Source organism: Mandrillus leucophaeus, unplaced genomic scaffold (genome assembly GCF_000951045.1).
Source record: "Mandrillus leucophaeus isolate KB7577 unplaced genomic scaffold, Mleu.le_1.0 Scaffold387, whole genome shotgun sequence".
NCBI classification, from domain to species: domain Eukaryota; kingdom Metazoa; phylum Chordata; class Mammalia; order Primates; family Cercopithecidae; genus Mandrillus; species Mandrillus leucophaeus.
In genome coordinates this window covers 2,779,868-2,803,015 of record NW_012104109.1, presented here as the reverse complement: position 1 = coordinate 2,803,015, position 23,148 = coordinate 2,779,868, and the positions used below count along the sequence as shown (strand labels likewise).

General features: G+C 38.8%; 1 long non-coding RNA gene across 1 annotated transcript in view; it reads left to right on the top strand.

Annotated features, from left to right (window-relative positions):
- Positions 1-23,148, top strand: part of LOC105547340 — a 46,328-nt gene that overhangs the window by 17,660 nt on the left and 5,520 nt on the right. The window contains exon 2 of the long non-coding RNA XR_001007213.1: positions 15,656-15,869. This is a non-coding gene — a long non-coding RNA (uncharacterized LOC105547340). The remainder of the gene's footprint in view (positions 1-15,655; positions 15,870-23,148) is intronic.

Below are 23,148 nucleotides of genomic sequence, written 5' to 3'. Positions count from 1 at the left end.
TTATAATAAATCCTAGGCAGTCTGAAAATCCTATCAGCAGGAAGCATGTGTCTTTTTTTAACGCAATGTGGCTTTAAAATGAGCAATTCCCAATTATTAACCTTAAAACATCTCAACAGACAGAAATAGAGATAAATGCATTGTTTTTCTGGAGCCCCACACTAGGCATTTCCATCATCTCCTCTTTCCTTCATAGGAAGCAATTAAATTTTGCATATAAGATTTACAGTCTTTGGAAAAGCTAAATCATTAGAACAAAACAATGTGGCCATTTGAAAAGAGTATCAGGGTAGGTAATAACAATTGAACTTTGAGTTATTAAAGCAATAAATTTTTTAATCAATTTGGAAAGTATGATGAGTATCTGAAATCTTTAGTTGGTATTAGCTAATTTTTCTATTCTAAGACAAGTATTCTCAGAGTGACCCCTTAAGATCTCTTCAAGACCTAACTCAATTATTACATTTTTCTTCAGACTTCCTAAAGAAATATAAAATACTTTAAAAAATCAGTACAGTCTTTATTTTGTTTAATTCTTGTGAAAGTTATTTGTTCCATAAGTCTTAGGATTTTTATAAATACACTTCCACTTTTTAACCTGATGTGATATCTGTTAATTGCCAAAAGCAGTAACACCATCATTTATTGCTCTAAGTAGAGTTAAGGTTAATTCAGGATGATATCTAGCACCTCATAGCTGATAACATCATGTTGGGACAGTCCCACCAACAAAGGAATGAAACAAGTTACATAACAGGTTCAGTATTTGAATAAGAACTCTTGAAGTTGTAGACGGGATCCAAGAAATCAAGACTGGAATATTCTTTCAAATCTCCTGGGAAACTCTTTCCACTCAGGAGAGTGCAAACACCATAAAAAAATCTTTTGGTTGTTGAACAGCTGAACGCTGATGAATGTGTACCCAAAGTGCTCACACCAGCAGATTTGCTGGATATATGGTACTATTTGGGGGAGTCAGCACGATGTTGTGTGCTCATGATCAACCAAAGACCCCACACAGGCTGCAGCCCAAAGATACAGATATGAAAATGCACAATTCAGAAACATATGACTGTGAGCCAAGATCAATTCAAAAATGCTCCCAAATATTTCCAAAGGGATGAAACAATTTATATGGCAGTTACTTTTAACAAAACAACAAAAATTCTTACAGTACTGCCTCCATCCTTGTCATGGTCCTAATACCTCTCACCAGGTTTACTGATGCAGCCCCCGATATCTCCTTAATTTCAGTCTCTTCCATGAATTCTCATATCTATGTGGACTATTGCCAAACTAATCTTCCTAGAGAATTGCTCTATTTTTTTTCATATCCTCCATACTGCAGTGAGATGGCCCATGTGGAAGATTGCAAAAGTAGCCTTCCCTGTATCCTTTATGATGTGACTTTGCGCTCCTCCCATTTAAGTCTCTACCGCTGGAATCCAGGCTGGCCTTGTGATATGCTTTCACTAATAGAATTTAGCAAAAAGCGATAGTGTGCCAGGTTCAGGTTGATGCCTCAAGAGACTTTGGAACACTTCTGCTCTTGCTCCTTTGTATCCCTACCATGTGAGGAGAACAAGCACAGACCAGGCAATTGGAGGATGAGAGAATAAACAGAGGTGAGCTGAGGCACTTTGGCCAACAATCAACCAACAACCAGCCAGTGAGCCTAACGTGTGAGTTACTACAGACCAGCCCACCACTGCCTGACCTTCCAGCTAACTGCATCCCAACTGATAGAAAGTCCAGCTGACATCCACAGAGCCTGGCCCAGATCAGCAGAATCACCCATCCAGTCTTACAAAAATAGACAATGGCAAATGGCTTTTGTTTTCAGTCACTATGTTGGGAGATGATTTGTTACATAGCAAAAATGAATGAATGTAGCCCCCACATACTACTTGCTTATTCTCACCTCTAAGCTTACATCTACACATTGATCTTCCTGGAATGCTTTCTTTCTCTTTCCTCCACTTCCATCTGTCCAGACACTTTAGGTTCCAAGTCAGTCCTATCTTACAAAGCTTTCCTTGACTACTTCAATCCAAATAAATATCTCTTTTTAGTTTAGTTTAAAAAAAAAAAAGTTATTATCTAATATTTCACATATCCTTCATTATATTACATAAGCCCATAGTTATCTCAGTCACTAATACAGAGCTAATTCATTATGGAGGCTTAATAAAAACTTACTAGCTGGAAGCAAGTATTCTCCCAACCCCTTCAACCTATGGCCTGGTTTAGGCATCAATATAAACTCTGTCAGCTAACTGTGTCTTGGAACCGATTCACAGGTGCAAAAATTTCCCTGTGGAAGATCTTTATAAGGAGAATTGATGGCTATATAAATACAGTTTACTTAAACCATCAATTTCCTTTAAATAAAAGAACTATGTTGATAGATTTTTCATATATATATATAAAGCTTAAGAGAGTTCCCCGTTTGTAAGAGCTATCAGTTTTTGTTTCTACTTATTAAGGATGTACTTCATATTCATTTTACTTGACACCACAGGAAATTGTGCATGCCTCAGGCTACATAATTCTGAGTGTATTTCTGAGATCCTTTGTCTATTATTTCAAACTGTCACAAGCTCAGTTGACTCTTAAAATACATCAGGTGAAATAAGGTCACTTAATATTTTATGTGTAATATTAATTTAAATGCCATAATAAATATCCATGTTCAGTAACATCCATGATTGCCTCATGTTCTGACATTACTTTTTCCAGAATATGATACATACACATGATAATGCAAGAGTTACAGCACTAGAATTTTAATGCAATAAACAATTTTAGCATTATTTACAATTTTGGAGTCATTCATTACCCCCATATAATTCCAACAATTAGGATGAAAAATTTAACTATTCAACCTATTTTAAGCGTATGTTTTCCCTTTACTGAATTTTTCTTAGAAATCACAAATGCATACTCGTTACAAAAAAAACAAAAAAATAAAAAAACTGTCTCAGCTCAAAACTCTTATTCTAAGATTAATATTAAATAGTGATACTACTGAATATTATACACAGGACACTCAAGAAGCAAATTTAAGTCAATGTGCAATTTGGTTTATGCAGAAAAAGTTATCTGTTAGAAGTGATACTGGCTAGGAGTGAAAGTAGCTGTTTGTTATTTAAAGGCAAACACTTCCTGAGTATTTGCTATGAGAAGTACATGTAAAGGGCTTTACCTTTATGATCTGATGTAATTCTCAAAACAATCTCATGAAAGAGTTATTAATATCAGCTTCATTTTTGTGAATAAGGAAACTGAGGCTCTTCAAAGTAAAGTCACTTGATCATAATCACACAGATAATGGGTCATATTTTTAACATCACATACCTTGCAGCTTGCTCTTGTTTTCAAAAATTCCAAATGTATTGTTAAGGGTTCCCCTTGAGATTATTCTGAAGACAAAGCTTCTTCCTATTAACATTTCCACCAATATCACCTTTACCTAGGTAGCTGCTGCCTTCTGTGTACAACCAGTGCAGGACAGTGGGTGTGCTGCATATGTCGTTTCCACACATGTATAACTATAACTTTAATGCTTGTGTCTTCATTTTCAAAGTCTGCTAAACTCACTAGTCTAAATTATTAGAAACTTGATGTATTAAATCTTTGAAAAAAAATATGTTTTAAAAGAAGATAACCAAGAAAGAAAATAACCAAAAAGGAATTGCTTAGTCTGAAGGAAACAGTTACTCATGACAGAATTTTAGACAAGTGTGAGGATATGTAATTAGATGAGTGGTTCTCAGTCTTGGCAGCACATTAAAATCACCTGTAGCACTTAAAAAAGTTCTTACTCAGCAATTCCTAGAGGTTCTGATTCAATTGCTTTTTGTGGTGGATACTGGGTAGCAGCATGTTTGAAAAAATTTCCTAAGGTCGTGATAATTGTCAACCAGGGTAAGAAAACCACTAATGTGGATAAGGAGCTCCTAGAACTGTTCACAAAATGCTTACATATCCAAAAACTTGGATCCATCTTTGGTTTTCCTCAGACAGTGAATCAGTCTGTGGCACTGAGCTTGCTCTCTAAATGAAACACATTTTTTTCTTCACCAACATAAAAATATGTGCACTTTAAGACTTTTTAAAATATATTTTTCTATGAAAGAATTTGAAGAAGACATTGGGAAAATGTTTTTAACTCTGAAGTCTGGAATGGCTAATAAATTAACCCCAGAAGCAAAACAAGAACGGTGGGCAAATTGGGCTGCAAAATGATCAATTATTTCTGAACAGGAAAAAATAATCATAAAGTCAAAACAAAAACTTCACACTGAGAAAAGCTACTTGCAACACATGTGACAAATGGGTAATTTTCTTCAACTATAAAGAAAGGGCTTGAAAGGCCCGAGAGAATTGCAGCAGCAACACCCCAATAGCAATATGCACACCTAGCAATCAAAGTTTAGTTTCTAAGTACCATTCACCATTAAAAGGAACTGGGGTCCTTAGAGAAATGGCTGATTCCAGGGCTGGGGCAGAAAAAGGACCAGACGAGCCCAGAACATCTTCTTGTGCCAGGAAATAAGAAAGTACTAAAAAAAGGTAAGGACATGGGAAAAGGACATGGGAACCACCTTCAAGGAGATCCCATGGTCATTTGAGTACCAAAATAAATATAGTAACATTATAATCCATTGAATGAAGTAGGAATCCAAGAGTCCACAGTGAAACAAATAGAAAGTCAGATATGGAACAAGATATTTATGTAGCTTACAAGTTTCTCCCCATAGAGCATTTATTAATTTAAAAAGGGAAGAGGTCAATACAGATAAGACTGGTAGGTGTGACTTTAATAGCGTGATCTAAGTTAACATCAGCTCATCAGACAAATCAAAATCACATTCCATCTGACAGGATACAATGAGAACCAACATCCCTTTGGTGGTATTCCTGCCAAAATTCATACTGTGATTCTAATCATGAGGTAACAAAATGACAGCCATTCTATTAAAAAACAACAACAACAACAACAACAACAACAAAAACTAATCTGTAATCTTCAAAATTGTCAAAGTAACGAAAGTCAAGGAAGCACAGAAACCCATTCCAAAGTGAAGGCAACTTAATTAACAACTAAGTGAAACACTTGATTCCGAACCAGATGTTTTTTCTGTGAAGGATATCGTTGTGACAGTTGGCACATCTTGAATGGAATCTGAGAGCTAGATGGTAGTAAAATACCAATTTTGGGCTGGGCGTGGTGGCTCACACCTGTAATCCCAGCACTTTGGGAGGCCAAGGCGGGTGAATCACGAGGTCAGGAAATCGAGACCATCCTGGCTAAGACGGTGAAACCCTGTCTCTACTAAAAATACGAAAAAATTAGCGGGGCGTGGTGGGAGGCGCCTGTAGTCCCAGCTACTCGGGAGGCTGAGGCAGGAGAATGGCGTGAACCCGGGAGGCGGAGCTTGCAGTGAGCCGAGATCACGCCACTGCACTCCAGACATTTAGGATTGCCACTAAAAACCATAGCAGACTGCTGGAAGCAGAGGGACTTCTTGGAGGAGAAACGACTTATTTTCCCCCTCAAAATTCAGTGGAAGAAAGAAGAAATCTGTAAAGAGAAAGATTATGTAAATAAAGCTCTGAAGTTTTGCGGCAGCTCTCTAGCAAATCTGAACATTTAACTGCAGTTAAAATATTTTTAAAGTACAGATATTTATGAAGTTTCAACAAATATTTCACAAGTACAATTTTTTTCAAAAGCAAACTCAGTTTTTTAAAATGCTACCTCTTCTCAGACATAAGAAAGACAGTATTCATTGAATTAGAGCTTAAAGAGACCTCTGGAGCTCATCTAACCCATATACCTCCTGCTGGATTATAACCCTATACTTTTTGTTCTGCCCCGGTGGGTGTGGAGAACAGATGGAAGTCATCCTCTGATCTGGGTGAGCTCCAGGGTCTGCAGATAGAGTGCCTAACCCCTACACAGCCTGCAGTCATGCCGTGCCTGATTCCCGTCAGATCTCCTCCAGCTGATGTCAATGTTGATATTTTGTGGTTCACAAGCTCCATGGGCAACAGGCTTTTCAGACAATGCTTACCTCCTGGCTGGCATTTTCCTAATGCTCCTGAACCATGTAGCTTGTGGACCAAGCTAAATGGGAAAGGGTGGAAATTGGCTTTCATCATATTCTGAGGATATCTCTGGGAGGCACAATGGTCATATTTCACCCCTTCCTAGAGTATAATCATCTTTCAAACAAGATTGCTTCCTAGAATCACTTGTACAGTTTCTGTTCCCAGACTTCAAATGCCCTGCAGAAAGAACAGCACTATCAGTCTCCTGTTCCTCATTCCTTGCCCCTTCCTTCTATGTGATGTATTAACCAGCCATCAAGTGGATTGACTGAACGACCCCTTTATTTTTTGCTTTCACCTAACATGAGATGACTGGGCCCAAAGTGGAGAGTTCCACAGGAGAGGGAAGACATGGACAGAGATAATGCTAAAATTAGGGAAATCTATCTCTGAGAAATCTGAGTTCACATGTTTTATACCTGAAATAAACTGCAGGAAATCAATGAATCTTCATAAAACCACAGAGTGGGAACAGATTTTATAGCCACTTGTTCCAGCTGAATCCTGTTTACCATGAGTACTCATAGGAGTTCTTGAGCTATAACCCACATTTCATTTACAAAAGCTTTTTTCTTTCCTCTTTCATCCATAGAAGAGGCAAGTTTGTGTAGTACGGCTTGGTCCCTACAAGTTGTAATGTCCTTACTTTCTAGCTAGATAAGAATATACAAAGTCAGTATTTCTTAAGCCTCCCAACTTACCTATGAGGTAGGAACTATTATTTTCCCCATTTCTCGGATGATAAAACTGATTCTTAGAGAGGTTAAGTGACTTATTCAGGATAAGTGACAGAAGCTAAGAGTGGCAGAATCAGGATTTGAAGCCAGACAGTCTGATTCCAACGTGTGTTAATAATCTCATTTCTGAAAAAAAATTGCAGTGTTTGATGCATAAAAAAGAATATATGTGACATCATGTTCTGACTATCTCTTGTATGACCAACCATTCCAACTTTGTGGCTTAGAACAATGATGTACTACTCTCTCTCACAGTTCTGAGGGTTTACTGGGCTCAGTTGGGCAGTTGTCTCTTGGGGTTTCTCATGCAGTTGCAGGTAGTGGCTGGGGCTGGAGTCATCTGCAGACTCAACTGTGCTGGACACCCATGATGGCTTCTTCACTGATACAACCAGCGACTCAACTGGGAATAGCTAGCCAGACATCCCTTGTCTCCAGGCAGCTCTCTATGTGACTCACTTGGGCTTTCTCACATGGTGGTGTCTGGATATTTGGACTTCCTGCATGGTGGCTTGCTTTCTCAGAACATGTGTTCCAAGAGGCCCAGGAGGCAGATACAAGGCTTCTTATGACCTAGGCTTAGAAGTCACACGTGTCACTTCTGCTGCGTCCTCTTGATTAAGGCCCCAGGTTCAATGTGGAAGAGGACTATACAAAAGCATGAACACTGGGAGGCACCGTGCTTTGGAGAGCCATCTTTGCAGACTAGTTACCAAATATAAGTTATGAAGCATAATCAAAACAGAAACAGCCATCAATCCACCATTCAACTACTGAAATAAAATGTTATCATCACCATTGAAGATATTGTGTATTTTATCCTTAGCCAAATCCACTGACCTCAACAAGTGGTAATGCTGTCCTAAATTGTGTGGTTTTATTCCCTTGCTTTGTTGAAAAACAATGTGTGTATATAACTGTTTAATTTTGTTCACTTTAAAACCATATTTGAATGGTATCATATAGTATTGTCAACCTAAATAGCAAACAGAGAGAGGCTATCTAAAAATATTTAGTTTAATCAGGAAAAAATAGGGCATTGCAACATAGGACACATATGCTATGACAAATCATAGGCACATCCCAGGAAAGCAAAGAAAGACAAGTATTTTTAAAGGTAAAATGAGGGGGGTTACATAAGTTGTTGTGAGACAATTATCCTTGGTTACAAGGATCAATAATAAGGGTAGCATCAGTCCAAGACTGGAGAGGCATTTGCTAGGCAGATGTCCGCACAAAAGTATCTTTTTCTTTTTCTTTTTCTCTCTTTTTTTTTTTTTTTTTTTTTTGTTGAGCGGGGAGCACAATGTGCAAGGTTGTGGTGGTTTTATGCAATATTATGGGTTTGGCAGAATCTTGTGATAGTTTCTGGCAAATATGTGTAAGAATCCCCCCACTTCATGACTGCCTAACTCCATTTTGCCAGCATCTGACATAAGTCACTCCATTTTGATCCCAACAACTTTCACAGTATGTAGTCATTCATTACTGCTTTTTTTACTTTCAAAACTCTGTAGTAGTCCCCATTTATCCACAGTTTTGTTTTCCGTGGTTTCAGTTACCCATGGTCAACTGTGGTCCAAAAATATTAAATAGAAAATTCCAGAAATAAACAATTTATAAGTTTTAAATCACAGGCCATTCCGAGTAGCATGATGAAATCTTGCACTGTCCCACTTCTTCCCAGCTGGACATGAATCATACCTTTGTCCACCATATCCACACATCCATGTTGCCCACGTGTAAGTCACTTAGTAGCTGTCTCAGTTATCAAATCAACAGATCACAAGAAGAAGAAGGCTAAGTACAGTACAATAATATATTTTGAGAGGGAAAGAGAGAAAGAGAGAGATCATATTCACATAACTTTTATTACAGTATATTATAATCATTATCCAATTTATTATTCATTGTTAATCTCTTACTGTGCCTAATTTATAAATTATAAACTTTATCTTAGGTATGTATAGGAAAAAACATAAGATATATAGGGTTCAGTACTATCCGAGGTTTCAGGCATTCACTGGAGGTCTTGGAATATATCCCCTGAGGATAGGGGGACCCCTATGTTTGTAAGATTCATCTATTTAATTGCATATAGATTTGAATCATTCATTTTCACTGTTGTAGCATATTCTTTTATGGGAAAATACCACAATTTATTCTCCTATTCATAGATATTTGGGACAGTCTTATTTTTTTTGCTACTCCACACATCACATGAACACTTTTCTACTGTTTCCTAAGGTACATATATCAGATTTTTTCCTCAGATATATACCCAGGAGAGGAGGCTGGGTCCTGAGTTACAAAGAAAATCGTCTTTTAATCAGTTTCCCTGTCCCCAGGATCATACCCCTCAAGTCTATTCTCTACGCTCTTTGCACAGTGATCTTTCTAAAATACAAATCTGTTGTTACTCCCTTACGCCAGGGTCTTCAGTGGTTCCCCACTGACTATACCAGTGGCTCTCAAACTTTTGTGTACACCAGAAGCACCTGAGGGGCTTGTCAAATACATGTGTCCTGATCCTGCCACTGGAGATTCGGATGTTGTCACTCAAGGGCAGATGCTTGTGTTTTAATAAACTCCCCCAAGTAATTCAATTGCATACGAAAATTTGAGTATTACTGAATACATCATTAAGGTCCAAATTCTTACTGTAATGCAAAAGACACTGCACAATTTGGTGCCTGTCTATGATTCCAGCCTTATCTTCGGCCCACCTTGTCAAGCACCCTCGAATCTAGCAAGGCCAAAGGGCTTGAAATTCCTGGAAGGCCTATTTCTGTCCCTAGACCCATCCCATCTATTTCTTACTGTGGCAAGCGTAGCTCTTTATTATTATTTTTTTGCTGCCAGTCTTTCTCAGGGGAAAGCCGAGGAACTTTTCCTATTGCCATTTTAGCTCCGACATCTTGCATAGTACCTAGGTGATTAAGGAGTATTTGTCAAATTCATTGATTTTTCCCAAGGTCACAAAACCAGTTAATGATGCATCTGGGATGAGAACCTACAGTTCTTCCTTTTTAGTCCAGTGACCTTTCCACACCATGCAGTCAGTCATAATAACCAAATATCACATTACTATAGTGCTCCTAATATCTGGACTAAAAGAAGGATGACCTTTCATTCTCCTTAGGAAACGAGTACAAATTCGGTCCTGAAGGATTACACTGAAAAGAATATCCTCCTTTCAGAAATACAAGTTGAGCATTCCTAGTCCAAAAACCCCCAATCAAAAATGCCTCAAAGCCGAGCACGGTGACTCATGCCTGTAATCCCAGTACTATGCAAGGCTGAGGTGGGCTGATTACCTGAGGTCAGGAGTTCGAGACCAGCCTAGCCGACATGGCAAAACCCTGTCTCTACTAACAATACAAAAATTAGCCAGGCGTGGTGTTGCATGCCTGTAATCCCAATTACTTGGGAGGCTGATACAGGAGAATCGCTTGAACCTGGGAGGCAGAGGTTGCAGTGAGCCAAGATCGTGCCATGGCACTCCAGCCTGGGTGGCAAGAGTGAAACTCCATCTCAAAAAAAAGAAAAAAAAATGCTTCAAAATAGGAAACTTGTGGAGTACCAATATGATGCCCCAGCTGGAAAATTCCCCACCTGACTGCAGTCAAAACTTTCTTACACAAAATTATTTTAAAATATTGCATAAAATTACTTTCAGGCTATGTGTATAAAGTGTGTATGAAACACAAGTGAATTTCATGTTTAGACTTAGGTCCCATTCCTAAGATATCTCATTGTGTATATGCAAATATTCCAAAATTTAAAAAAAAAATTCTAAATTCAATAATACTTCTGATCCTATCATTTCAGAAATACTCTACCAGTACCTGTAAATCTTTGAACCTCAATTTCATCCCAACAAGACTAAATTATGGTTCTCCAAAAAATACAAAGTTTGTTTCTGTTCACTTTAGTAAATAGCTTTGAAAATCTACCATTGTTTTTAAAGGCTGCCTTTGAAAAAGTCATAGAGGTTTGCTTATTTTGTCACCCATCTTGTTTCTATTTGTTTTAAATCTATTTACCTTCACTTATTTTATAAATCTTTTCTGCATTATTTATAACTGATTCCATTGTTTTAATAAACTCAGGCAAATCATGTGTAACCTCTTCAAACTATCCATATTTTATTATGCATTTCTGGGAGGCCTTTTTTGGAGATTTCCCATGGATCAGAATACGAATGGAATTGTTATTGTGTCGTTGAACTTGGCTTCTAGCTTTAGAATTCTCTCTAAATGTTTTTTCCATCAGACTTCTAGGGTCTTCTATAGTTTAATGTTCTCATGCTTCTGAATTTCTGCTCTTTTAGAAAAGCAATGTTGTATGCAACTTCAAATAAAATATAAACAACAAAAAGATTTATCTGAAAAATCAATTAAGGTGCTTATTGGGTAAATGAAGTTAATCTCATGTTGAAATAAGCCAAGATATTTCCATTGAGCAACATATCCTATTTTACTGATATGAATTCTTGCCCTGACAGTGAGCCACAGCAGACAACTTGAGACAAGAATAATTAATTAAAAGATACATTTCATGAAGCAGATGACATTGACAGAGTAAGAAATAAGTAAAGCAGGAAGGCAAAACAGAATTTACAATCTACAGATGAGGCACTAAAGAAAACTCAGCCCTTTCAAGTGGTATAGGTATTTTATTCCGATGAACAAAAATGCAGAAGGCAATTCAACCCTTTAGAGGTCTGTTTTTCATCAGCTTTGATCTGAAAATTGAGACAAGTGTTTGGAATACTGTCACTGATAAGGAGGAAAGTGAGGGCTGGAAGCACAGTCGAACAGAATGTGGTTACTTACACCCTGAGCGATTAAACACTCACTGCATTTTTTAAGGCAAATTCCACAAGTCACACAGTTTCAGAAATCATTACAGGGAAAAAGAACACCATACTCAGTACGTTCATAAGAGCAAAAGCTGTCATGACCACAGAATACCAAAGCATAAGCTGTGCACATATTCCCAGTTTCATCTTTAGTTTCTCTTATTTGTTTCTAGACACTGTTTTCTCTGCCACCGACAGTGTTTACAGTCTCTGACTGTCACATAATGAAACAGAAGCAGAAAGCCTTTATTATGGTGTTCCTACTTTGGAAGACACCAACATAGCTGGGTGCCAGACTTGCTTTTGTTTTATTTTATTTTTATTCTCTCTCCTGGAGAAGGTTATTTCCTTGCTCTGAGGATCCTAAGAAGTTTCAGGTCAGCAGGTTGTTAGTAATTAGTTGTTCAAATTAATAAGTCCAGTTGTATGGTTGAGATACAAGCCAATGGGACCTAAATTATTATAGACATTTGCTTCCAGAAGAGGAAGAACCATTCCATAAGCCCATCCTTCACTGTATTCTAACGCTTTTTGGTCCAGGCAAGAGTGAAACTTCTCCAGTTGGCCTGGGTTGAGTTTGTGGAAAATCTGACCATTTTATTCAGTGCCTCTCTCAATTTTAGGGTCGGGCAAGACCTAATCATCAGCTAAAAAACAGAAACTTCTGACTTAACCATAGTGCTTTAGTTTCCTCCTTGTTAGCAGAATGCATGAAATCTCTTTAGAGGTGCTCCCTTTCTGTATCTGTGCTAAATGACTGTGCATGTGTGACAAAGAAGTATAGTTAATGAAATCATTTAAACATTACTCAGCACCCACTATGTGGCAGATACTGCAAGGCACTGGAGACACAAAGAAGAATAAAACATAATTACCCCAGGCCTCAAGCAGTCATGGTCTAGTGGGGGGAGACGGATCTGCAAACATCTAATTACAACATAATGACATAATGCGGAAAATGCTGTAATAAGGAGTACACAGGGAGCTGTAGGAGCATAGAGGAGGGATGAACTCATTCCACAGGGTTTCCAGGAAAAGGGAGACTGGGACCATGTGACAAAGATAATGATATATTTATCTGCTGAGCCGGAGTTCTCCAGGTAGAGAAGGAGTAGAAAGGCACTCCCAAAAGAGGATCTAGCAAAGACCAAAGCTGGTTGAATGTTTGAAAATATGTTTAGGAAACAACTGATTTGGAAAGTTTGTTATCAAGGGACCTCATTCAACAGGGGAAACCTTGGAGAAAAGAAATAATCCCCTTTCTGCCGACACACAGAGGAGAGCAGATGAAGTAAACATCAGAGTTGCTTTGAAAGGGAAAAGAAGTAGAGATGGTTCAAAGAAGCAACAGTGTGATGGGGAGGGAGGAGGGTAAGATAAGGTAAAGCCAGTCCCAGATGGATGCCCTCATGTTTCCATATTGTTTCTAAGTCCATACCTTTATCTGATGCATTCTATTCCATTTTCACACACGTTCCCCTAGCCACCTGGTCTCTGAAGCAGCACTGGATCCCTTCAGTGACAGGGTTTAAAGATGAGTCCAGATGTGGCCATGCCCCAGGGATGGTGTTATCTAAATTCCAAGAGAGACATAGACTAAAGGTCCCCTCAAAGAACAAAAATAAAAGGGAGACAAACATTTCCTCAGCCAAATTTGGGATCTGGAGGAGGAGAAAGGCTCTCTGGACAATTGAACTCCTGGCAGAACTGGGGGACAAAGCAGAGGCTTGTTACCTATAAGACCAGGAACATTCAGCAAGAAACTAGTGATATGGATTAATTTCCAGGATATACTTTTTTTTTTTTTTGAGACAGAGTTTCGCTTTTGTTGCCCAGGCTAGAGTGCAATGGCGTGACCTCGGCTCACTGCAACCTCTGCCTCCCGGGTTCAAGTGATTCTCCTGCCTCAGCCTCCTGAGTAGCTGGGATTACAGGCATGTGCCACCACGCTGGCTAATTTTGTATTTTTAGTAGAGACGGGGTTTCTCCATGTTGGTCAGACTGGTTTTGAACTCCTGACCTCAGGTGATCCGACCACCTTGGCCTCCCAAAGTGCTGGGATTACAGACATGAGCCACCGTGCCCAGCCCCAGGATATACTTTTAAGTGAAAAAGCCAAATGCAATCCTAGGATGTTATGTACATCCTAGTGTGTATAACATAGTATTAAAAAGTACACACATAAGGCCAGGTGTGGTGGCTCATGCCTGTAACCCCAGCACTTTGGGAAGCTGAGGTGGGTGTATTTCTTGAGCCTAGGAGTTCGAGACCAGTCTGGGCAACATGGTGAAACCCTGTCTCTACAAAAAATACAAAAGTTACCAGGGTGTGATGGCATGAGCCTATGGTCCCAGCTACTCTGGAAGCTGAGGTGGGAGAATCACCTAAGCCCAGGAGGTCGAGGCTGCAGTAAGTCGTGATCATGCTACTGTATTCCAGCCTGTGAAAAAGAGTGAGAGTCTAAAAAAAAAAAAAAAAAAAAAGAAGAAAGAAAGAAAACAAAAAAAGGAAAAGAAAATATACATGTATCTTCTTGTTTGTGCAAATAGAAACACAGGAAGAATAAACCTGAACTAATGAGATTGGTTACCCAAAGGAGATGGGTAGGGACTCAATAGAAAGAATGGGAGAGCAGGAACAAAGGAGAAGGACTAAAGGGAGGTGACATTTCTCTGATTATATCTTTAGATATATATGTGTGCATATATATATATATGTAAACACACACGTGCTTTGACTTTTGGTATCATGATCGTGTTAGTCATACTGAATAAATAGTCAAAATGAATTAGGAAGTAGAGAACATCCAAAATGAAATACAGTAACAAATTTGAAAAACAATGTTTTGACTATATTTTGTAAGGCTAAAGACAAAAAAAAAAAAAACTGTTCACAAATATTGTTACTGAATTTGTTTTTCACCAGTGTATGAGTTAGCAATTCAATAACTACTTTGTATATATTCTAGGACTGCTCAAATAAATAAATATATTGGGGGTAATGAGAGTCTGGTTCCTCACTGTTGGAGACAGAGATGGGACAGGCTAGAACGAACCCTGAGTTGGTGGTTTGGAATCTGAGGTATCAGTGTGAACTGGTGTTTTTGATATATTTGAGATAGCTAGACATAGAAAAGATGTAGATGGAAGTACATGGAACTTACGTATGTGTATACATGCATATATTTCTCGCCTGTTTTCTCTGTGAGCCCCTGGAAACAATAACACCTTGGCAAATGAGCCCACCCAGCGCTCAGATCGCATTTTCATTTTAAAACCATTCTCAAATAAAAGGAACCAGGGCTTCTTGGCTGATTCCAGAGTTGACGAAAAAGAAATACGAGGGGAGCCTGAAATATCTTGTGATGCCAGAAAGTAAGGAAACAATAAAAAATTGACGAGTCATGTGAAAAGGATACCAGAGTCCACTTGAGGGAACTCCCCATGGTCAAAGCTGGTAACGGTAACAAAATAAATGAGACTAATAGATTATAACCTACTGATTACAGTAAGTATTCATGAGTATATCAACACTGATGAAAAGACATACTGTTTTCATGTGGGCCTTTATTTTCTACAATATCCCCATCTATAATAATGGAATTAGTAATATTTATCTCACAATATTGTTGTGAGGATTCATTTGGGAGAGGGTTTGAAAGAACTCTGTAAAACACATGAAAAGTGCCTAGAAATGTTAACTGACTTCCCTGCCTTGTTCTCTTTGTACACAGTCATTTTCCCAGAAAACCAAACTATCACAATTTTGAAGCTGAGTTCCTGGTAGAGTTTTGATTTAGTTTTAGAAATATGGAGTTAGTCACTTTTTAACTGCCTCCTTCAAACTGAAACCTTCTACCCATTGACTTGTCAGTGGTATTTAACCTAGAATAGTTGTTAGGAATTCATCATCATCTCCCTATGCATTCTGCCTTCAGTTTCTTCCCTCCAGGTAAATTGCGGAAGTGATGCTCAGAATTAAACTGTCAGGATGCTGCGATTCTTCTGCATGCTCTGGACAGCTGACCATTAGGGAGCACTACAGGCTTGGAAGAGGTGACTTGTCTCCCTGTGTACAGCCCTCCGGATAGAGCAGCTGTCATCTGAATACGGATGCTGATCTCCAGTAGAAGTTCCAGTGTGATTACAGATGTCATTTCAGCATTTTTTCCTTTCTCTCAATATTTGAGTGGTCCATTTTTAGGATTGTTTAGAAGAGCTTCAATGGACCTATTTTCCTACCTATTTTCTATGGGTATTGTCTTCCCCTTCAGGTAATACGATCCTTGAAGGCAGAGAATGTTTCTACTTTTCTTTGCTGATCCCTCAGCATCCAATTTAATAATCTGCACACTAGACTTGATGCTATCAATCCAGTTATGGGTGCAAACTAATCTTAGGAAGCAGATATAAATCCAATCCTCCTTCTGTTAGAGGGAGATAATAATACCTGTTTTTTACCTATCATACAAAGATGTATGTTCACATCATTTTTTAAAAAGTTAGAAAAACATACTATGATTTGTGTGTAAGTGCTTTAGATTCTCTGGCATAAAGACAGTTAATTTGTTGATAACACTATGATGTTACTTATTCAACAAATATTTATCAAGCATTCATGATAGCCCTGGTATTAAACCACATTTGTGTTAAATAGTGAGGATAAATAAAACTCAAGGCAAATAAAAGACTATAGCATCTGTCCTCAGTGAGTTTATAGTCTAATAATACATGACAGATGTATAAATATGTTCAGCAAAGTGCCATAGTATGTGTGCTATTACAACCATCTGTACAAGACACATCGACGCACAAGGAAGGGCAAGACATTCTATTGAAATTATTGAGAAACGCTTCACAGAGAAGCTATCAATTTGAGCTAAGTTGGAAAGACAGCCTAGCAACGGCATGAAGAACAGATAAAAAGGAGAACTGACTATAAGCAAGGAAACCAATTACGAGACAATTCCAAGAGTCCAGGCTGGAGACAATGAGTCCTGCAGCAGTGACAATGGCAGCAGCCAGCACTCTGTAAGCCCCGTATGAGGAGCTGAGTGAATATTTATTGAATATGTGAGGAATATCCAAGGAAACTGACAGAGACAATAAATGTTGAAGGAGTAGGTATGATAGTAATTAATCATACAGTCATTTAACAAATGTATGTTGTGTTTCTACTAAAGATTGAACACTGTTCTAGGTGATGAAAATATAGTTAGTAAGCTAGACCCTGGTTTCAGGGGATGCACATTTTAACAGAGAAGAAAAATAAACAAACAAAATAAGTCAGGTGTGTATAAGTGCTATGAAGGGAAATGAAGCTGGATAGGAAGACAAGAGAACAGTAGGGGAGTAGGTTGCTAATTTTATGTGGGGTGGTTAGGAAAGGCCTCAAGGGCAGATATTTCTATCAGTAGACAGATGAGCAAAGGAAGGTGGGGAGCTGTGTATCTGGAGGAAGAAAGGTCCAGGCAGAAGCAGGAAGGCTAGCATTTCTGGCACAGAGGAAGCAGGAAGAAGAGAAGCAGAAGGTGAGGGCACAGAAGAGGAATACAATGTGATAATGTGGGATGGTCTTTCCAGGATCACAGGTTGTCCCGCAAGTCCTGTGTGCGAACACTAAGTGAAATTCTGAGGGCTTCTCTTGGCAGCTCCACGGATGCTGGAGGTGGTGTCTTTAGGAGTACTCAGGGCTCTAGCCTTTGAGGAAAAGGAGTGCTCCGGAGTGGCTTCATGCTTCCTTGTTGAATTCCTGTGCCATTCAACCGGATAAATAGTAGAGGTAAAGCCAACCAGAGTGGTGGTGAATGAGATACGTAATGAGTGTGTTAGGATATGTTGAGGTTGAGGTGTCTATGAGTGGCCAAGAGGGGCTGTCTAGTAGGCTGTCTATATAAAAATCTGTATCCCAGGAGAGAGTTCAGAGCTGGAAATAAGTGTTGTATGCTTGTTTTTGATAGTTCTCCCATGGGAGTTGATGTAGTCACTGAAGGAGGGGTGAGGGAAGCAGAGGATGATGCTAGCACCTGATGATTGCCAACATTTTAAGAAAGGGCAGAAATAAATGAGATTGCAAGTAAGACTGAGAAGGAATATTTGGAGGTAGAAAAAGGAATAATAAAAATGTGATATCATAGAAGTCAAAAAGAGGAGATTTCTCAAAAAGACAGGAATGGCCAAGCACGGTGGCTCATGCCTGCAATCCCTGCATTTTGGGAGGCCACAGTGGGTGGATCACTAGAGGCCAGGAGTTCAAGACCAGCCTGGCAAACATGGTGAAACCCCATCTCTAATAAAAAATACAAAAATTTGCTGGGCGTGGGGGTGTACGCCTGTAATCCCAGCTACTTGGGAGGGTGAGGCAAGAGAATTGCTTGAACCCAGGAGGCAGAGGTTGCAGTGGGCCAAATTCATCCCACTGCACCCCAGCCTAGGTGACAGAGCAAGACCCTGTCTCCCCCCAACACACAAAAGACAGGAATAATGAACATTGTGCGGTGAGGAAATGCCAAATGGGAGGTAAAAATATAAAGACACTGAGCACAGGTTACTTTTTCAAGGAACTTTGGTATAAAGGAAAATGCGTGGGATATTAACAGAAGAAAAATCAAGGGAATTGAAATGAGGCAGTTCTTGCTTTTGTTTTCGTTTCAAAGTGGTTGGAACTTAGCAAGTTTGTAGGCTTTGGGAAATGAATGCCTATATAGAAGCTGAAAATTTAGGAGAGAAAAGAAACAGTTAATTGAGCAAACTCACAGGAAACAAATGAAAATGGGAATAAATGCATTCCACTTGGAAGCCTGGTTCACTAGTGGGAACAGCACCCTTATCCTAAAGTGTAATCCTGTCTTTATTTCAGATTTTGATATTCTATGAATCATGGGTTTTTGCATTAAGTTTAATTTTTAAAATATATTGCATTAAAATACTATTTATCTTTATCACAGAGTTTCTGGTCCTCTGAAATTTTACAGCAGAACTCACACACACACACACACACACACACACATATATCCTTTACTCACTAATGAAAATGTTATTAGGATTAATTATTCAGGAATAAGGTTAATCCTCAGACAAACATTAAGGACTAGGGATGTAGGACATAAGGTGGAGGTGAATACTCTCTGGGGCTCAGGGCCTGGACTCCCAGGAAGTAGAAATACTGTGACTTCCCTGGTGAAGGAAATGAAACAGAAAGGCACCACACAAGGGATCCCCCTCTACAGATGGGTCTGGCTTTGAATGTGAGCCACATTGACAATAGCCATTAGATGTTTACTAAATCATTCTTCTGTGACCTAATCCCAGGATCTTCAGTAAAGCTTTCTATCAGGGACAAACTACTGCACAGCAAATATATAACAACTAATGAACTCATATAATTACCAAATTATGAACCCATGCAGTGCATTTCCTTATATTAGCACATTGTTTTCACAAAACACAATGTATGTCCCTCCCCTTGTGAAAGCTTTTTCTCCATCTCTGACTGATACATTCATGCAATAGACTTATGAGTTTCATATATTTACTTCTTTTCTAACAGCATAAAATGCTACCCACATAGTTAATTGGCATCATTTTTATTTCTTGATGAAACCCAATTTAATTCTTTACTGCTGCTGATTTACAATTTTCACTGGTGATAAAGAGAGAATGAAGGAATTCAGTTGTGAGTATCAAGGCTCACAATATTATAAAAATAGATAGTTGATGGCAAAATATCTCACTAGCCAGTCATGTAAACCTAAGTAATTGTTTTGTCAAGTATTGGCAAAGGAATTGACATCTATTCATACTCTCATTGTCAATGGTGTGATGGTAAACATTTAACAACTAATTATCTTGAAATAAATAAATAGCCCTATTTTTTTGTGTTTGCCAATTTCCATGGTGTAAATGCTCATAGTTCATTTCAAGCTACCCATGTGACATCACTGAATGTGGAGTGGAAAAGAGTTGCACAGTTTTATATGATATTTCTACCATATAGATAATATGACCATAAATAATGAGTATAGATTGTTGTAAAATGTAGTAAAATCACTAAGATGTGAAGGGTTTGGATTATTTGTTACCTTTTTAAAAAGAAATTTATTTAATTCTAAGGTTATACCATTTAATTTTTAATAGTGATATGTATTAGTTTGGTGCAAAAGTAACTGCAATTTTTGCCATGACTTTTGATTACTTTCGCACCAACCTAATAAAATAAAATTCCTGAAAATGTAACAGTCAGCTCTAATGAGCCTGTATTGTCCAGCTTCAGCATACCACTGTTCCTTCCAACTTTAATGAAGAGAGTTAGCTATGAGGAGACAGATAGGAAGCACATAACTTCTTATTTACTGTGATAGCAGCAGCTCTCAGAGATGGTGGCTGCCTGCTTTGAAGGAACAACAGAGAAACTGAAAACTCAGGCAAAGGAGCTTTTCAATGCAAAGGTACAACACTGAAATATATAATCATGATTGTCACATACTATGAACAATTCATAACACTTGGACACATCTAGCTTTGTGCTATGCAAGTAGGGCCTTACTACTGAATGCCCAACTCTGCTACTCTGCCAGGTAGCTTTGTTTAGGATATGGAAATGTTTTTCCCTGGTAGATTTATAAAAACCAAGGGTTCCACTCTAGAACTGGAAAATGGGGACTCATCTTAAAGATGGTTAGTCTTCTCAAATATAATGCAGGGGATTTCTGTTTGTAGAATAGTGCCTCTGGGATCAAAGTTCCCTTTAGCAAAATAAGGTTTGGCATGCTTGTATTGGAAGAAAAATTCTTTCTCTCCAGTCTTATGTCAAAGTCTAAGCAACTTAGGAGTATATCTTTATGGTGCAGGATTTTTGTCTGCTACTTTGCCAGTTGGGGCCCTCCATGGCCAGCGATGCACACACCTGGGCCTCACTTGGCCCCAGGCCTGCTGCAGGAGGCACTTCACCGACTCGGCCCACCAGGCCACACCTGGCTCGTGCACCAGCTTAGCCCACAGCTGTGCCCCTGCCTGCCTGTATTACAGCTTGCACCCACATTTGGTGGTTCTTGAGTTCTTATCCCATGTCCAAGAAGAATGAGGTTACACTCACAATCAAAGGATAAGGAGGATGGAGAATTTTATTGAGTGAATGAACAGTTCTCAATGCGGGGGGAGGGAAGGGTGGTCCCCCACCCAAAGTTGGGTGGTCTCTCTCTCAGTGTGTCTGGGTCCAGGGCTTTTATGGGCTCAGAATGGGAGAGTGCATGCTGATTGGTTTGTGAGTATGCAAAAGAGCCTAAAACAAAGGCATCACGAAAGGTGGGCATGACAGTGTAAAAAAACAATTAGGGAAGGGTAGGTATATGTTAAATAGGTGAAGGGAGGCGATCAATCAGAGGAAAGCATGCCAAACAGGAAGAGATGTTTCCAATCCAATCCATGAATTTATTCGAGACTTGTGGCTTGGTTTTCCGGCTTTAGTTTAATCTTTGGTTTCAAGGTGGGGTTCACCAGCAGCCTGCCCCTATCTGCCTAGGCAATCACTTCCCACCACTATCATTTGTACTGTCTCAACTGGGAATATGGGTCCGGAATATGACCCATTTGGGTTTTCTCCCAAATGGGTCATATTCCGAACCCACATTCCCAGTGTTTGGATCAGTTACCCAGTTTGAAAGTCCTAGGCTTAGAACATGTGCAACGTTGAATTATTGGGAGGATATCCATTCAGGAGAGAGGCAAGAGAGCTAACTGCTAATGTGCTGCTCCAGAGCCTCAGCCCTTCCCACCTGCAGGAGATGGGGAATGCAGACTGGGAAATTCAGTCTTGAACCTGTGTAGCCATTTCTATTTCTGGTCACAAAGCCTAATCCTGGAATTCAACTTTTTCAAGACCATAGTTACTATATATTATTTTCTACATATGTTACTTAACAAATTTCTATTCTTTGAGCAACTTAGATTTTTAATGTTCCTCTATTCTGGTTAGGAAACCTGTCAGTGAAAGTATTTTTGGTATAAGGCAATGATTTTCCAGATAGGAAATACTTCCTGGGCAGTTCCACTATGCTGTTGGGTTCTGAGTCAGATTTTACTTGATAAGAGATTTCTCAGCTCAAAATGCAAGTTTGAAAACCACTAGTAAAAAAGAGACTGTACATGTGCTACATGACAAAAGTAAGAAAGAATTAATCTGGAAGCATTTGAAAGTCACTGTTGGAATTTAGACTATGATACAAGTCAGTTTAAAGCTAAAAAAGATGCGAAAAAGGGTCCTCAATATTAAATTGAAGATTGTTGTTCTGATATTATTCTTACTCAAGGACTATTGATTTTTTAAAAATCAAGCTGTTTAAAAATGTGGTGCTAAGGATGAAACCATATTCAATGACAAATGAACTGCATAAACTGTCTTCACAGGGCCTTATCAAAGCCTTTCACATGGTGCTTCGATGGTTTGTTTTGATGGGCAGAATCTGAGTCACGTACCCTTATCTAGCTTCATTATTATGGATATGAACTTGGTTCCCAGAGACTCTCACTAGTTCCACAAAAGGAGATTTTTAAAAATGCAGCCTGATAAATTCTCCATTCAATGAGAGATGGAGAATATTTTATTCTACTATATTGCAGCTTAAAGACATCTGACCTGAGTTTCTGCAGGAAGTTGTATTTATAGGGAGAATATTTAGGTTACAATCTTCAATATTGCTCTCCTCCCTTTACTTTCACTTTCTCCAAACCAGGTTTAAATATTCCCACCCCATTCACCCGCCTCCCACCCACCCCTTTCACTTAATAATTCAGGAGAACTTAGAATGAAAGATCATGATTGAAATAGAAGGAATTGAGAGCTTTGCTAAACATCTGGAAAAGCATTTTGGAGGAATATCAATTCACTTCATCACTATAGTAGCTCAGTTCAACTCCCCTAAGGAAAAAAAAAAAAAAAAAAGACTAATCTTAGATCTGAACCCCCACAGTGCTAGATTTGCTATAACAGATTCTCTAGTTTATGCAGTTGTTCTTTTGGGTTTTTGTCATAACTTAAAAGTAGAAAAAGATTTAATACGTCGGTCAGGAAAAGAAGAAGCCTTGCCATTGGGGGTCAACAACATCAAACTCTGAATTTACTAGCAAGGGTATTTACTACAGACTGCTATTATGCTAAGAGTACCTGATCTATTTCTGTATGAGTACCATGCACCAACTGATTGTGCCACTGAAGCTCCATACCTGATCTATCTCTTATAACAACTCTGAGAAAGAAAACATTACCCCTACTTCATTGATTAGAATATTGAGGCTTAGGCCAGGCACAGGGAGGCTCACGCCTGTAATCCCAGCACTTTGGGAGGCTGAAGCAGGCGATCACCTGAGGTTGGGAGTTGGAGACCAGCCTAACCAACATGGAGAAACCCTGTCTCTACTAAAAATACAAAATTAG